We start from the raw sequence: 17,500 nt of genomic DNA, 5'->3' as shown, positions 1-17,500 counted from the left end.
TCACTAGTAAGGTACCTCAGAGTTCACTAGTAAGGTACCTCAGAGTTCACTAGTAATGGCCTCAGAGCTCACTAGTAAGGTACCTCGAGCAGACTAGTAAGGCACCTCCAGAGCTCACTAGTAAGGCACCTCAGAGCTCACTAGTAAGGTACCTCAGAGTTCACTAGTAAGGCACCCTCGGAGCTCACAAGTAAGGAGGCCTCAGAGCTCACTAGTAAGGTACCTCAGAGCTCACTAGTAAGGTACCTCAGAGTTCACTAGTAAGGTACCTCAGAGTTCACTAGTAAGGTACCTCAGAGCTCACTAGTAAGGTACCTCGGGGCAGACTAGTAAGGTACCTCAGAGTTCGCTAGTAAGGTACCTCAGAGCTCACTAGCAAGATACCTCAGAGTTCACTAGTAAGGTACCTCAGAGCTCACTAGTAGGGTACCTCAGAGTTCACTAGTAAGGTACCTCGGAGCTCACTAGTAAGGTACCTCAGAGCTCACTAGTAAGGTACCTCGGAGCAGACTAGTAAGGTACCTCAGAGCTCACTAGTAAGGTACCTCAGGGCTCACTAGTAAGGTACCTCAGAGTTCACTAGTAAGGTACCTCGGAGCTCACAAGTAAGGTACCTCAGAGCTCACTAGTAAGGTACCTCAGAGCTCACTAGTAAGGTACATCAGAGCTCACTAGTAAGGTACCTCAGAGCTCACTAGTAAGGTACCTCAGAGCTCACTAGTAAGGTACCTCGGAGCAGACTAGTAAGGTACCTCAGAGCTCACTAGTAAGGTACCTCAGGGCTCACTAGTAAGGCATCCAGAGTTCACTATAAGGCAGCCCATGAGCTCACAAGTAAGGTACCTCAGAGCTCACTAGTAAGGTACCTCAGAGCTCACTAGTAAGGTACATCAGAGCTCACTAGTAAGGTACCTCAGAGCTCACTAGTAAGGTACCTCAGAGCTCACTAGTAAGGTACCTCGGAGCAGACTAGTAAGGTACCTCAGAGCTCACTAGTAAGGTATCTCAAATCTCACTAGTAAGATACCTCGGAGCTCACTAGTAAGGTACCTCAGAGTTCACTAGTAAGGTACCTCAGAGTTCACTAGTAAGGTACCTCAGAGCTCACTAGTAAGGTACCTCGGAGCAGACTAGTAAGGTACCTCAGAGCTCACTAGTAAGGTACCTCAGAGCTCACTAGTAAGGTACCTCAGAGTTCACTAGTAAGGTACCTCGGAGCTCACAAGTAAGGTACCTCAGAGCTCACTAGTAAGGTACCTCAGAGCTCACTAGTAAGGTACATCAGAGCTCACTAGTAAGGTACCTCAGAGCTCAATAGTAAGGTACCTCAGAGTTCACTAGTAAGGTACCTCAGAGCTCACTAGCAAGGTACCTCAGAGTTCACTAGTAAGGTACCTCAGAGCTCACTAGTAAGGTACCTCAGAGTTCACTAGTAAGGTACCTCAGAGCTCACTAGTAAGGTATCTCAAATCTCACTAGTAAGGTACCTCGGAGCTCACTAGTAAGGTACCTCAGAGTTCACTAGTAAGGTACCTCAGAGTTCACTAGTAAGGTACCTCAGAGCTCACTAGTAAGGTACCTCGGAGCAGACTAGTAAGGCACCCTCAGAGCTCACTAGTAAGGTACTCAGAGCTCACTAGTAAGGTACCAGAGTTCACTAGTAAGGCACCACCCGGAGCTCACAAGTAAGGTACCTCAGAGCTCACTAGTAAGGTACCTCAGAGTTCACTAGTAAGGTACCTCAGAGCTCACTAGCAAGGTACCTCAGAGCTCACTAGTAAGGTACCTCAGAGCTCACTAGTAAGGTACCTCGGAGCTCACTAGTAAGGTACCTCAGAGCTCACTAGTAGGGTACCTCAGAGTTCAATAGTAAGGTACCTCAGAGCTCACTAGTAAGGTACCTCAGAGCTCACTAGTAAGGTCCCTCAGAGCTCACTAGTAAGATACCTCAGAGTCCACTAGTAAGGTACCTCAGAGTTCACTAGTAAGGTACCTCAGAGCTTAATCTAACATTATTAAATTGAAAGTTCTCTCTCTACATTTTCTAAGTCTACAGTTTCACCTGCCTTGAAAGAGGTTATTAGATTACATCATTATTCCAGCCTAGAGAAAACTGGTGATTTAAAAAGGATCATTTTTTGCTTGCCATCCTTCTTCTGAAGGTTCTCATTATCCATCCCTTGTTTTGAAGGTTCTTATTATTCATCCCTTTTTTGTAGGTTCTCATTATCCATCTCTTGTTTAGAAGATTCTCATTATCCATCCTATCATTTTCACTAGCATTTGTGATAATGTACCTTGAAGGTGTGATCCTCTGACATTAACACTCCCAGGTCTTTCACATTACGTTTTCGCTCTATTGTGGGGCTAGAATTTGTTGTGCACTCCGTTCTAGCTATTATTTCCTCAAGATTTCCGTCACTGAGTAACTGAAATTTATGCTCATTGATCATGTTGTTATTTTGTGGTCCATTGGTTTACGTACATCAACTTGGAGATTTACCGAGTCCATAATGGATGATACACTTATGTAGATTCTTTCATAGTCTGCTAAAGATGACGTGGAGTGGCTTTGTCACCTGGTGTGACTTTATTGCCTCGTGTGGCTTTATTGCCTCGTGTGGCTTTATTGCCTCGTGTGGCTTTGTCACCTCATGTGGCTTTATCACCTAGCGTAGCTTTATTACCTAGTGTGGCTTTATCACCCAGCGTGGCTTTATCACCTAGTGTGGCTTTATCACCTAGTGTGGTTTTATCACCTAGTGTGGCTTTATCACCTAGTGTGGTTTTATCATCTAGTGTGGCTTTATCAAGTCATCCTGGGTTATATGATCTCAGATAGAGTGATGTTCTGGAGAAGGGTACAGCCAGAGTGAAGTTGCTGCTTTCTGCCCGTCTTGTGGCATAAAAGCTTGTTTCACGCTGTCCTCGAAGTGGATCCAAGTGTGGTACTTTGACAATATTGGCCTTGTACACAACAGTAAGGCCACCCACATCCCTACTATGTTGAAGGCTCTGCTGAAATGACAGATCTATCCAGGATGGGTCCAGGCGAGAGATGAGACGTCTTGCTCTGTTCTCTACTATGTCAAGGAGTCGCAGATGAGAGGGGAGGGGGCAGGCAAACCAAGAAAGAGTTAGCGTGCTTGTCCCTCGTACAGAATCTTGCAACCCTTACTGTCAAGCAGATGCGAGATACGGCAAAGCGCCGTAAGCATCCTGGCTGCCTTGTTTGCAAGATTTACACCGTGGTTCTTCATGGTCAGCTTGGAGTCAAATTTTACCCCAAGGATATCAGCTTCTTCTTCAGGTGCCAACACCCTCCCATTCATCCTTACTACTGCACCAGCATTACCATCATGGTGCCTAGAGACCATCATCATTTGTGTTTTCTCAGGTGCAAATGTTACTTACCATCTGTTTCCCCAAGTTGATATAGCTCTTAACTGGTGATAGATGTAGCTTAGAGCAGCTGGCATTTCTTCTCTTGGATAAGTGAATGTCAGCGTACAGTCGTCTGCATATGCATGTGATTCTGGGATGAGATGAAGAAGGTCGTTGAAGTAGACATTCCATAACAATGGTCCCAGCACAATTCCTTGTGGAACACTTGCCCAATAGGATGTCTTGCTGATTCCGTTCCATTGAAAACTACCCTTAGAGATCTACCATGTAGGTAATCACTGAGGAGACAGCGTAGAGCCTGCAATTCCCAGAGCTTTCAGTTTTGTTAAGAGGCCCTGGTGCCACACCCGTTCGAAAGCACCAGCAATGTCCAGTGCTACCACACAACTGACTTTGGATTCATCCAGTGACTGGTGCCACTTAGTGGAGAGGTTTAACAACAGATCAGCAGCAGCAAAGTAGCCTTTGCTGAAGTCATATTGACGGTCACAAAGTAGCAAAGTGTTCAGCAAAGAGGTCCGCCTTCTCTTGGCTACTAGTAGAGGTGGTCCCATCCTGTCGATTTAGAGGTGGAATGAGTTCATCAGGCAGATAACTTTGTCTGTCCTTGACCTGGGACCACCAGGTTTTGGAGCCTACTCTACCTGATTCTCTCTGTCTGTCTGTCTGTCTGTCTGTCTGTCTGTCTGTCTGTCTGTCTCTCTCTCTCTCTCTCTCTCTCTCTCTCTCTCTCTCTCTCTCTCTCTCTCTCTCTCTCTCTCTCTCTCTCTTTTTTTTACACAGGGTTTGACAAGGTTAAGGATCCCTAGCTTTATTGACAAGCTATTTACAGGTTAAGGATTCCTAACTTTATTGGCAAGCTAAGAGCTGTTACCTACATCAGCACATTTGAAAGCATTTTTATTGTTATGAGACATACAAGTAGGAAACAGGATGAAGTTGGAGCCATCTCTCTCTCTCTCTTTCCCTCTCTCTCTCTCCTCTCTCTCTCTCTCTCTCTCTCTCTCTCTCTCTCTCTCTCTCTCTCTCTCTCTCTCTCTCTCGGTCTCTCTCTCTCTCTCTCTCTCTCTCTCTCTCTCTCTCTCTCTCTCTCTCTCTCTCTCTCTCTCTCTCTCTCTCTCTCTCTTTATCTATCTATCTATCTATCTCTCTCTTTCCCTCTCGTTCTCTTCTTTTTCCCACTCTTCCACATCCTTCCTGTATTCCCCTCTCCCTTCTTTTACCCATCAAAGTCTTCAAAACAATCATGGACACGTATACACACGCTCAGGTACGCACATGGACACGTATACACACGCTCAGGTACGCACATGGACACGTATACACACGCTCAGGTACGCACACAAGCGTACATACACCACAAACACGCCGAGTGAATATTAAAAATTGTGTTTTTTCGTTTCTATTTTTTTGGTCCTTCCTGGGATTAAACGTGTGATTTTCATCTGTTGGAGCTGCCGTTGTGGTCAACAGGTGTGGGGCGTAGTGATCAACAGGTGTGGGGCGTTGTGGTCAACAGGTGTTGGGCGTTGTGGTCAACAGGTATGGGGCGTTGTGGTCAACAGGTGTGGGGCGTAGTGATCAACAGGTGTGGGGCATTGTGGTCAACAGGTATGGGGCGTTGTGGTGAACAGGTGTGGGGCGTTGTGGTCAACAGGTGTGGGGCGTAGTGATCAACAGGTGTGGGGCGTTGTGGTAAACAGGTATGGGGCGTTGTGGTCAACAGGTGTGGGGCGTTGTGGTCAATAGGTGTGGGGCGTGGTGATCGACAGGTGTTTACCCGGAGTTTACCTGGAGAGAGTTCCGGGGGTCAACGCCCCCGCGGCCCGGTCTGTGACCAGGCCTCCTGGTGGATCAGAGCCTGATCAACCAGGCTGTTACTGCTGGCTGGACGCAATCCAACGTACGAGCCGCAGTCCGGCTTGTCAGGTACCGACTTTAGGTGCTTGTCCAGTGCCTGATTGAAGACCGCCAGGGGTCTATTGGTAATCCCCCTCATGTATGTTGGGAGGCAGTTGAAAAGTCTCGGGCCCCTGACACTTATTGTATTGTCTCTTAACGTGCTAATGACACCCCTGCTTTTCATTGGGGGGATGTTGCATCGTCTGCAAAGTCTTTTGCTTTCGTTGTGAGTGATTTTCGTGTGCAAGTTCGGTACTAGTCCCTCTAGGATTTTCCAGGTGTATATGATCATGTATCTCTCCCGCCTGCGTTCCAGGGAGTACAGGTTCAGGAACCTCAAGCGCTCCCAGTAATTGAGGTGTTTTATCTCCGTTATGCGCGCCGTGAAGGTTCTCTGTACATTTTCTAGGTCAGCAATTTCACCTGCCTTGAAAGGTGCTGTTAGTGTGCAGCAATATTCCAGCATAGATAGAACAAGCGACCTGAAGAGTGTCATCATGGGCTTGGCATCCCTAGTCTTGAAGGTTCTCATTATCCATCCTGTCATTTTTCTAGCAGCTGCGATTGATACAATGTTATGATCATTGAAGGTGAGATCCTCCGACATGATCACTCCCTGGTCTTTGACGTTGGTTTTTCGCTCTATTTTGTGGCTGGAATTTGTTTTGTACTCTGATGAAGTTTTAATTTCCTCGTGTTTACCATATCGGAGTAATTGAAATTTCTCATCGTTGAATTTCATATTGTTTTCTGCAGCCCATTGAAAGATTTGGTTGATGTCCGCCTGGAGCCTTGCAGTGTCTGCAATGGAAGACACTGTCATGCAGATTCGGGTGTCATCTGCAAAGGAAGACACGGTGCTGTGGCTGACATCCTTGTCTATGTCAGATATGAGGATGAGAAACAAGATGGGAGCAAGTACTGTGCCTTGTGGAACAGAGCTTTTCACTGTAACCGCTTCAGACTTTACTCTGTTGACTACTACTCTTTGTGTTCTGTTTGTGAGGAAATTATAGATCCATCTACCAACTTTTCCTGTTATTCCTTTAGCACGCATTTTGTGCGCTATTACGCCATGGTCACACTTGTCGAAGGCTTTTGCAAAGTTTGTATATATTACATCTGCGGGTTCAATCTCCAATTTCGGTGCTGGGACGTTGATTACTTCTAACACACGGAGGGAGTGAGGTGTGAGTGACACATTGTGACCTGAAGTATGACAATATATCTTTTTTTTACCCTCTTGTACTCTTCCATCTGTTTTCTCATCCATTACTTTTGTTTCTGCCTTTCCTTCCTTCCCTCTCTATTTCATTTTCTCTATGTTCGTGCTCAGTTTCTCTAGATCTTTTGCCAATGTATTTAAATCTTTTTTTGAAAGGTAATCCTTCTCCTCTGTTATTCCACTTCCTCTATTCGTTTCTCCACTGTTTCTTCTATCTCTCTATGTAGATGGTAAAAACTTTTTTTTCCACTCTTCTGCTTTCTATCTAAATCCAGCAATCATCGGTTCCTTTTTCGCCCAGTAACATCCTGTGTGTGTACTCACTTATTTATGGTTGCAGGGGTCGATTCATAGCTCCTGGCTCCGTTTCTTCACTGATCGCTACTAGGTCCTCTCTCTCCCTGCTCCACGAACGTTATCATACCTTGTCTTAATACTATGTATGGTTCCTGCCTCCACTACGTCACTTGCCAGACTATTCCACTTCCTAACATCCCTTTGACTCATCTGAGTCTTCAACTTCTAACTGTGACCCCTTGTTTCTGTGTTCCATCTTTGGAACAATCTGCCTCTGTCCATCTTGTCAATTCCTCGCAATATTTTGCATGTTGCTATCATGTCTCCCCTAACCCTCCTGTACTCCAGTGGCGTTAGGCCGATTTTCCTTAACTTTTCTTCGTAGGACATTACATGGTTGATGTGCGCCTCAGGAGATGTGTTCGGTATTATACACACCCCAAGATCCTTTTCCTTGAGTGAGGTTTGTAGTCTTTGGCCACCTAGCCTATACTCTGCCTGTGGTCTTCTTTGCCCTTCATCACGTTGCATTTGGCGGGGTTACAATCGAGTGGCCAGTTTCTGGACTAGGCTTGCAGCCTGTCCAGGTCTGTTTGTAGTCCTTCCTGATCCTCATCCAATTTAATTCTCCTCATTAGCTTCACACCATCTTCAAACAGGAACACTTCTGAGTTTATACCTTCCGTCATGTCATTCACACATACCAAATATAGCACTGGTCCTAGAACTATTCCCCCATAGAACCCCGCTTGCCACAGGCGCCCACTCTGACACCTCGTCACGTACCATGACTCTTTGTTGCCTCCCTGTCAGGTATTCTCTGATCCATTGCAGTGCCCTTCCTGTTATGTGTGCCTGATCCTCTAGCTTCTGCACTAATCTATTGTGTGCAGAAGCTAGAGGATCAGTCCAAGAAAATGTAATCTACCCACCCCTCTCACTCGCGCCTTACTTCCGTTACATTGTCATAAAACTCCAGTAGATTTGTGACACAGGATTTGCCTTCCATGAATCCGTGCTGGTTGTCGTTTATGAGCTCGTTCCGTTCCAGGTGCTCCACTACTCTCATTCTGATAATCTTCTCCATGACTTTGCATACCATACACATCAGTGACACTGATCTGTAGTTTAGTGCCTCATGTCTGTCTCCTTTCTTAAAAATGGGGACTACATTTGCTGTCTTTCATACCTCAAGTAGTTGCTCAGTTTCAAGAGATGTGTTGAAAATTGTTGTTATTGGCACACACAGCGTCTCTGCTCCCTCTCTAAGGACGCACGTAGAGATGTCTGGTCCCACCGCCTTTGAGGTCTCAAGCTCACTTAGCAGCTTCTTCACCTCCTCGGTTGTGTATATTTCATCCAGCACTTGTTAGTGTAATCTTCTATTCTGACTTTCCTGAGAGTTTTCTTTTTGTCTCCAGTGTAAATTCTTCCTTAAACCTCATGCTGTCCTCGTCACCCACTTCTTGGTCGTTTCTTGTGAGCTTCCTACATTCTTTCCCCAGCCTGATTACCTGGTACTTGACTGTTGTTTTCCTCCTGATGTGGCTATACAAGAACTTCGGGTCAGACTTGACTTTCGATACTATGTCGTTTTCATTCTGCCGCTGGGCCTCCCTCTTTATCTGTGCATACTCGTTTCCGGCTCTTCGACTAATCTCTTTATTTTCCTGGATCCTTTGTCTTCTGTACTTTTTCCATTCTCTAGTGCACTTAGTTTTTGCCTCCCTGCACCTTCGGGTAAACAAAGGGCTCGTTCTGGTCTTCCCATTATTTCTGTTGCCCTTGGGAACAAACCTTTCCTCTGCCTCCTTGCATTTTGTTGTTACGTAGTCCATCATTTTGTTAACTGATTTTCCTACCAATTCTCTTTCCCATTGAACCTCCTGCAGGAAGTCCCTAATACTTGTATAGTCTTCTCTTTTGTAGTTTGGCTTTTTCCATCCTACCCCTGTTACCCTCTCCACTTGTAACTCTACTACATAAACAATGCTCAGAACCACGTGATCACTAGCTCTGAGGGGTCTTTCATATGTGATGTCCTCGATGTCCGAGCTACTCAGGGTGAATATGATGTCTAGTCTTTCTGGTTCATCCTCACCTCTGTCTCTCTCTGGTAGTGTCCCTAACATGTTGATGAATGTTTTCCAGTACCACATCCATCATCTTGGCTCTCAATATTTCGGGACCCTCATGTAGCTCCAGGTTTTCCCAATCAGTCTCCCTGTGATTGAAATCACCCATAACTAGTAAATTTGCTCTACCTGTGTGAGTTCTTCTGGCTACCTTAGTTAGTGTGTCCACCATTGCTCTGCTGCTCTCTTCATATTCTTCTCTTGGCCTCCTGCAGTTCTGTGGTGGGTTATACATCACTGCAATGATTACCTTATGCCCCCCTCCCAGACTAAATTGTACATACTATGTAATCCCTTTCGCCCATTTCGTCCATTCCTTCCATTTCCTCAAATCCCTATCGGGTTTTAATGAGCAGTGCAACTCCACCTCTCCCTCTGCTTCCTCTGTCTTTCCTCAGGATCTGATATCCAGGTGGGAAGATTGCGTCTGTTATCTTCCCAGTGAGTTTTGTTTCTGTGAGTGCTATGATGTCTGGGGACGTCTCCTCGATTCTTTCATGCTATTCCTCTCATTTATTTGTTATTCCATTTGCATTCGTATACCAAACCTTCAACTTCTTTTCTAAAACTGTGGTCTGGGAAGTATGTTGGGGGCTGGGCGAGTGGGAGACCTGGCAGGGAACTATGAGGGGTTCCTGTGGGGATGGAGTTTGTGATGGGAGGGGTTGGGGCAGTGGATATGGTGTGTGGGTTGTGGGTTAGATTGTTTGGTTGCATTGAGGTTGTTGTGGTTGATGGCCTTCTGTAGGTGGTTCTGAGGGAGGTTGTACTTGCTCTTCCTCCTGAGTCTGAGCTCTCCTGCCCATCTCCATCTTTGCCTCTCTTTCCTCATTTCGTCTTTGTACCTTTTCTTTCAGTGTCTGTCTTTCTTCTTGTGCTCTGGTGCAGTCGAGGTACAACCTCCAGTAGTGCTTTCTCCTCCAGGATCCTGTTTTGAGCCAATTCTGCCTTGAAAATCACTGTGATTGGCAGGTTTTTTCCTCTTGCATACCCCCTATTCTTAGAAAATTTGCCAATGTGTGTGTGTGTGTGTGTGTGTGTGTGAACTCACCTAATTGTACTCACCTAATTGTGGTTGCAGGGGTCGAGACTCAGCTCCTGGCCCCGCCTCTTCACTGATCGCTACTGGGTCCTCTCTCTCTCTACTTCCTGAGCTTTGTGTGTGTGTGTGTGTACTCACCTAATTGTGGTTGCAGGGGTCGAGACTCAGCTCCTGGCCCTGCCTCTTCACTGATCGCTACTAGGTCCTCTCTCTCTCTGCTTCCTGAGCTTTATCATACCTCTTCTTAAAACTATGTATGGTTCCTGCCTCCACTACTTCACTTGCTAGGCTATTCCACTTCCTGACGACTCTATGACCGAAGAAATAATTCCTAACGTCCCTGTGACTCGCCTGAGTCTTCAGCTTCCAGTTGTGACCCCTTGTTCCTGTGTCCCCTCTCTGGAACATCCTATCTCTGTCCACCTTATCTATTCCCCGCAGTATCTTGTATGTCGTTATCATGTCTCCCCTGACCCTTCTGTCCTCCAGTGTCGTCAGTCCGATTTCCCTCGACCTTTCCTCGTACGACATTCCCCTGAGCTCTGGGACTAGCCTTGTTGCAAACCTTTGTACTTTCTCTAATTTCTTGACGTGTTTGACCAGGTGTGGGTTCCAGACTGATGCTGCATACTCCAGTATGGGCCTAACATACACAGTGTACAGTGTCTTGAACGATTCCTTATTAAGGTATCGGAACGCTATTCTCAGGTTTGCCAGGCGCCCGTATGCTGCAGCAGTTATTTGGTTGATGTGTGCCTCCGGTGACGTGCTCGGTGTTATGGTCACCCCGAGGTCTTTCTCCCTGAGTGAGGTCTGTAGTCTTTGTCCACCTAGCCTATACTCTGTCTGCAGTCTTCTTTGCCCCTCCCCAATCTTCATGACTTTGCATTTGGCAGGATTGAAATCGAGAAGCCAGTTACTGGACCACATGTCCAGCCTGTCCAGGTGTCTTTGCAGTCCTGCCTCATCCTCATCCGATTTAATTCTTCTCATCAACTTCACATCATCTGCGAATAGGGACACTTCAGAGTCTATTCCTTCCATCATGTCGTTCACATATATAAAAAATAGCACTGGTCCTAGAACTGACCCCTGTGGGACCCCGCTCGTAACAGGCGCCCACTGTGATACCTCTTCACGTACCATGACTCGTTGCTGCCTCCCTGTCAGGTATTCCCTGATCCATTGCAGTGCCCTCCCTGTTACATGCGCCTGATCCTCCAGCTTCTGCACTAATCTCTTGTGGGGAACTGTGTCAAAGGCCTTCCTGCAGTCTAGGAAAACGCAATCTACCCACCCCTCTTTCTCGTGTCTTACTTCTGTTACCGTGTCATAAAACTCCAGGAGGTTTGTGATACAAGATTTGCCTTCCATGTACCCATGCTGGTTTTCATTTATAATCTTCTTCCGTTCCAGGTGTTCGACCACTCTCCTCCTGATAATCTTCTCCATGACTTTGCACACAATACATGTCAGAAACACAGGTCTGTAGTTTAGTGCCTCGTTTCTGTTTCTTTTCTTAAAAATGGGGACTAGATTAGCTGTCTTCCATTTCTCGGGTAGTTGCCCAGTTTCAAGGGATGTGTTGAAGATTGTGGTTAGAGGCACGCACAGCATCTCTGCTCGTTCTCTAAGGACCCATGGGGAGATGTTGTCCGGTCCCATCGCCTTTGAGGTATCAAGGTCACTTAGGAGCTTCTTCACCTCCTCCTCGGTTGTTCGTATGTCATCCAACACTTGATGGTATATTCCCTCTTGATGTTCCCTTCTGTGCTGTCTTCCCACAGCCCTTCCTGTCTCTACTGTAAAAACTTCCTTAAATCTCCTGTTCAGCTCCTCACATACCTCCTGATCATTTCTTGTGAGTTCTCCACCCTCTGTCCTTAATCTGATCACCTGGTCTTTGACTGTTGTCTTCCTCCTGATGTGGCTATACAACAGTTTCGGGTCAGTCTTGATTCTCGATGCTATGTCATTTTCATACTGTCGCTGGGCCTCCCTCCTTACCTGTGCGTACTCGTTCCTGGCTCTGCGACTGATCTCCCTATTTTCGTGTGTTCTCTGCCTTCTGTACTTTTTCCCATTCTCTATTGCACTTTGTTTTTGCCTCCTTACACCGTCGGCTGAACCAGGGGCTCGTTCTGGTCTTCCCGTTGTTTCTGTTGCCCTTGGGAATAAACCTTTCCACTGCCTCCTTGCATTTTGTTGTTACATATTCCATCATTTCGTTTACTGGCTTTCCTGCCAGTTCTCTGTCCCACTGGACCTCCCGCAGGAAGTTCTTCAACCCTATGTAGTCCCCTCTTTTATAGTCAGGCTTTTCCCATTCAACTCCTGTTACTCTCTCCACTTGCAGCTCTACTATGTATTCAAAGCACAGAACAACGTGGTCGCTAGCTCCTAGAGGACTCTCATACTTGATGTCCTCAATGTCTGAGCTGCCCAGGGTGAACACAAGGTCCAATCTTGCTGGTTTCATCCTCCCCCTCTCACTCTGGTAGTGTCCTTAACATGTTGGTGCATGAGGTTTTCCAGCACCATGCACCAACATGTTAAGGACACTACCAGAGTGAGAGGGGAGGATGAACCAGCAAGATTGGACCTTGTGTTCACCCTGGGCAGCTCAGACATTGAGGACATCAAGTATGAGAGTCCTCTAGGAGCTAGCGACCACGTTGTTCTGTGTGTATGTGTGTTTCCATCGTTCTTATGAACATGAACAAGGAAGTTCCTTGAATTAAAACTTGCTAGCAACGCTGTTCTCCTCCACAAAAATAACACCCAGAAACAATTTTACAAATAATTTCATAATCCAATTTCCATAAATGCCAGCCTATTTTTTATATACACGTTTGTTATATATGCGTAACGAGCGTGTTCAATATCGCGTATGACTTGCTCTCGTTCATATTGAATACGCGAACTAAAAATACCACTTTACGCACGATCTCTCAACTGACACAGAGTATTTTTTTGGATGCATGTCCAGATGCGTTCTGCTTCAAACCTTCGTACAACAGGGCGTATATTTTTGTTGTTTTGAGCAAAAATAATGATGATTCATAAGCCAAGTGGGTCTTCTGACTCGGTACCTGAAAAATAGTGACAGGAGCCTCTCGTAGCACCAGTGAGTTTAACATCTGTTACACTACAACTGTCACACAACACCTGTTACACAACTTATGCCACACAGCACTTGCCACATAATACCTACCATACAACGACTACGATACAACACCTACCACACAACACATACTACACAACACCTACCATACAACACCTGGCACACAACATCTGCCACACAACACATAACACACAACATCTGCCACACAACACCTACCCACAACACTTACCACACCACATCAGTCACACAACAGCTGCCATGCAACACCTACCACACCACACCTTTCACACAACAGCTGCCATGCAACACCTGCCCACGTTCTTTGAGGTGAGGCTGGGCGGTGATTGCCAGCAGGGTTGCCCCTCCGTCAAGGCTTCACCGAGGCTGTCAACTATATAGCCAGGCTTCACAAGTAATCAAGTGCAATTGAGTAGAAACAAAGTATAGCTGTTTGCTTCTGCTCAGCCCGGAGCAGCAGCAGCTGTGGCTGCTGCTGTGGCTGCTGCTGTTGTGGATGCTACTGTTACTGAGGCTATTGTGGATGCTGCTACTGCTGTTGTTGCTGATGTTGATATTGCTACTGTTCCTGCTGCTATTGTTGCTGATGCTACTGCTGTTGTTGCTGATGCTGTTCCTGCTGCTGTTGTGGATACTGCTACTGCTGTTGTTACTGCTACTGTTCCTGCTGCTGTTGTGGATACTGCTACTGCTGTTGTTGCTACTGCTACTACTGCTACTGTTCCTGCTGCTGTTGTGGATACTGCTACTGCTGTTGTTGCTACTGCTACTACTGCTACTGTTCCTGCTGCTGTTGTGGATGCTGCTACTACTGCTGTTGTTGCTGATGCTGTTGATGTTGCTGCTGTTGTTGCTCCTACTGTGGATACTGCTGCTGCTGCTACTGTTGCTACTACTGGTACTGCTAATACTGGTGTTTTCTGTTGCTTTGAGTGTTGCTTCTGGAGGTAATGTTGGTGGTGGTAGTGGTGGTGGTGATGGTGGTAGTGGTGGTGGTGGTGATGGTGGTAGTGGTAGTGGTAGTGGTGATGGTAGTAGTTGTGTTGGTGGTGGTAGGGATGGCGATAGTTGTGGTAGTGGTAGTGGTGATTGTGGTAGTGATGACGGTGGTAATGATGATGATGGTGGTGGTGGTGGTGGTGGTGGTAATGGTGGTAGTGGTGATGGTGGTAGTGGTGGTGGCAGTGGTGATGGTGGTTGTAGTGGTGGTAGTGGTGGTAGTGGTGATGGTGGTAGTGGTGATGTTGATAGTGGTGGTGATAGTGGTGATGGTGGTAGTGGTGATTGTGGTAGTGGCGGTGGTAGTGGTGATGATGGTAGTGGTAGTGGTAGTGGTGATGGTGGTAGTGGTGGAGGTAGTGGTGATGGTGGTGGTAGTGGTGGTGATAGTAGTAATGGTGGTAGTGGTGGTTATAGTGGTGATGGTGGTAGTGGTGACTGTGGTAGTGGTGGTGACTGTGGTAGTGGTGGTGGCAGTGGTGGTGGCAGTGGTGATGGTGGTAGTGGTGGTGGTAGTGGTGATGGTGGTGGTGGTAGTGGTGGTGATAGTGGTAATGGTGGTAGTGGTGGTGATAGTGGTGATAGTGGTAGTGGTGACTGTGGTAGTGGTGGTGGCAGTGGTGATGGTGGTAGTGGTGGTGGTAGTGGTGATGGTGGTAGTGGTGGTGGTAATGGTGATGGTGGTAGTGGTGGTGGTAATGGTGATGGTGGTAGTGGTGGTGGCAGTGGTGATGGTGGTAGTGGTGGTGGCAGTGGTGATGGTGGTAGTGGTGGTGGTAGTGGTGATGGTGGTAGTGGTGGTGGTAATGGTGATGGTGGTAGTGGTGGTGGTGGTGGTGATGGTGGTAGTGGTGAGTGTAGTAGTGGTGGTGGTAGTGGTGGTAGTGGTGGTAGTGGTGATGGTGGTGGAAGATTGAAAGGAAAGTAGAAAGAAAGTGTAGAGAGCGAAAAGTTAAAGGTTAGAGAGAGGAGAGTAGATGGGAAATAGCAAAGAAACAAAGATGAAAGGAGAGTGGAGAAAGAAAGGAGAAGTAGGAAGGAGATGGGAAGGGGAGGTGAGGGAAGGGAAGAAGAAAAGGTGGAAGGGGGAGAAAGAAAAGAATAAGGAGGAGAGGGGAGACAAGAGAGGGGAGAGAGAGAGTGTGTTGCAATCAATGGTTGAATGAGGACTTTGTGAGGCACAACTAAATGAAAAGTCATATTAGATTTTTATTAAACACACACACACAAACACACACACACACACACACACACACACACACACACACACACACACACACACACACACACACACACACGCACACACACACACACACACACACACACACACACACACACACACACACACACACACACACACACACACACACACACACACACACACACACACACACACACACGCACACACACACACACACACACACACACACACACACACACACACACACACACACACACACACACACACACACACACACACACACACACACAGGTATGTTAAAGCTCACGGTTCAGGGAGAGTGACCTAGTAGCGACCAGTAAAGAGGCGGAGCCAGGAGCTTGGACTCGACCCCTGCAACCTCAACTAGGTGAGTACAACTAGGTGAGTACACACACATACACACAAAAGTACGATAGGGTATACGGGGCTAAGGAAGAGCGTATCTAACGGGACCAAAAGCTAAAACTCAACATTTACAACCACATAGAGGTGATTACATAGAGGTGATCACACCAACAGGAGTTAATTGACAAACCAACAATGGCTAACGCACTGCTTTCGAAATTTACTACTCACTTGCCGCGAGTTCAATCCCCAAGCATACCATGGTTCAACAGAAATAGAACAAAATATAGAGACACGGATTAACTGCATTTTGGTGAGCTGCAAGAAGGCCGTTGACACACTCAAACAGCAACAATAGCAAGAAGAACTGGAAGGAAGAATACTGAAGACCCTGCAATGGCTCAAACAACAGCACAAGCCAGAAACAGTGATATCAGCGACATAAGAACGGGCAAGAGTGGGACGCGGGGTTCCACAAGGGTCAGTACCAGGACTAGTTCTGTTCCTAGTACATGTGTGTGTGTGTGTGTGTGTGTGTGTGTGTGTGTGTGTGTGTGTGTGTGTGTGTGTGTGTGTGTGTGTGTGTGTGCAATAATCGCGAACGATAAAAGACACAAAACCACAGGGAGACCTGAATGATAGCTTTAGGCCTTTCATGCTGCACTCAACACGTCATCAGGAGCTTGCAATCTTGCAGATATAGAGTAGAAATATATGAATGTATGAAAGTTTGTATGAATATATGCATGTATATATGAATGTATACATATAAATAGTATTTTTAAAGATTAACCTTAAGTTTTACTGAGAGAGAGAGAGAGAGAGAGAGAGAGAGAGAGAGTGACAGACTGTCGAGGCTGGAGCTTCACGTCGCCGACATGTTTGTCAACTTGTGTTTTTTTTTTTTTTTTGTGATGCTTTCCTGAGGAGGAACAAAGCGTGTTAAACGGACGAGTGATCAAACTGAAAGTGAGGTGGGGAGAAGAACGTGTGGGGAGCGGAGAGGAACGTGTGTGGTGAGGGGAAGGGAACGTGTGTGGGGAAGTGAGAGGAACTTGTGTGGGGAGGGGAGGGGATCGTGTGTGGGGAGGGGAGAGGAACATGTGTGGGGAGGGGAGAGGAACGCGTGTGGGGAGGGGAGAGGAACGTGTGGAGAGGGGACAGGAACGTGTGTGGGATGGGAGAGAAACGCATTTGGGGAGGGGACAAGAACGTGTGGGGAGAGGAGAAGAACGTGTGTGGAGGGGAGAGGAACGTGTGTGGGGAGGGGAGAGGAACGTGTGGGGAGGGGAGAGAAACGTGTGTGGAGAGGTTTGAAAAACGTGAGGGAGAAGAAAAAAACGTGTGAGGATTTGGGAGGAACGTGTGTGGGGAGAGAAGAGAGAACGTGTGTGGAAGGGAGTAGAAGTTGTGTTTGGAGGGGCGAGGAATGTGTGAGGAGGTGGGAGGAACGTGTACTAGGTGAGAGGAACGTGTGGGGGGATTAAAGAACGTGTGGGGAGATAGGAGGAACGTGTGACGAAGGCGGATGAAAGTGTGGGTGATGGGGAGAACGTGAGGGGAGAGAGATGAATATGTGGGTAGGTGGGAGAACGTGTGAGGTGGGAGGAACGTGTAAAGAGGGGAGGTTGAAGTGTGATAGAAGAGGGGAAAATGAAACAGGAGAATAACAGACAGGACACAGGACAGGAAAGAGAAAAAAGAAAGAACCGGAATAAAAGGGAGTTGGTGAAGAAATGCATAGAAGAGAGAGAGAGAGAGAGAGAGAGAGAGAGAGAGAGAGAGA

This window comes from Cherax quadricarinatus, chromosome 77, assembly GCF_038502225.1.
Source record: "Cherax quadricarinatus isolate ZL_2023a chromosome 77, ASM3850222v1, whole genome shotgun sequence".
Taxonomy (NCBI): Eukaryota; Metazoa; Arthropoda; class Malacostraca; order Decapoda; family Parastacidae; genus Cherax; species Cherax quadricarinatus.
Note: the sequence above shows the minus strand (reverse complement) of the source record.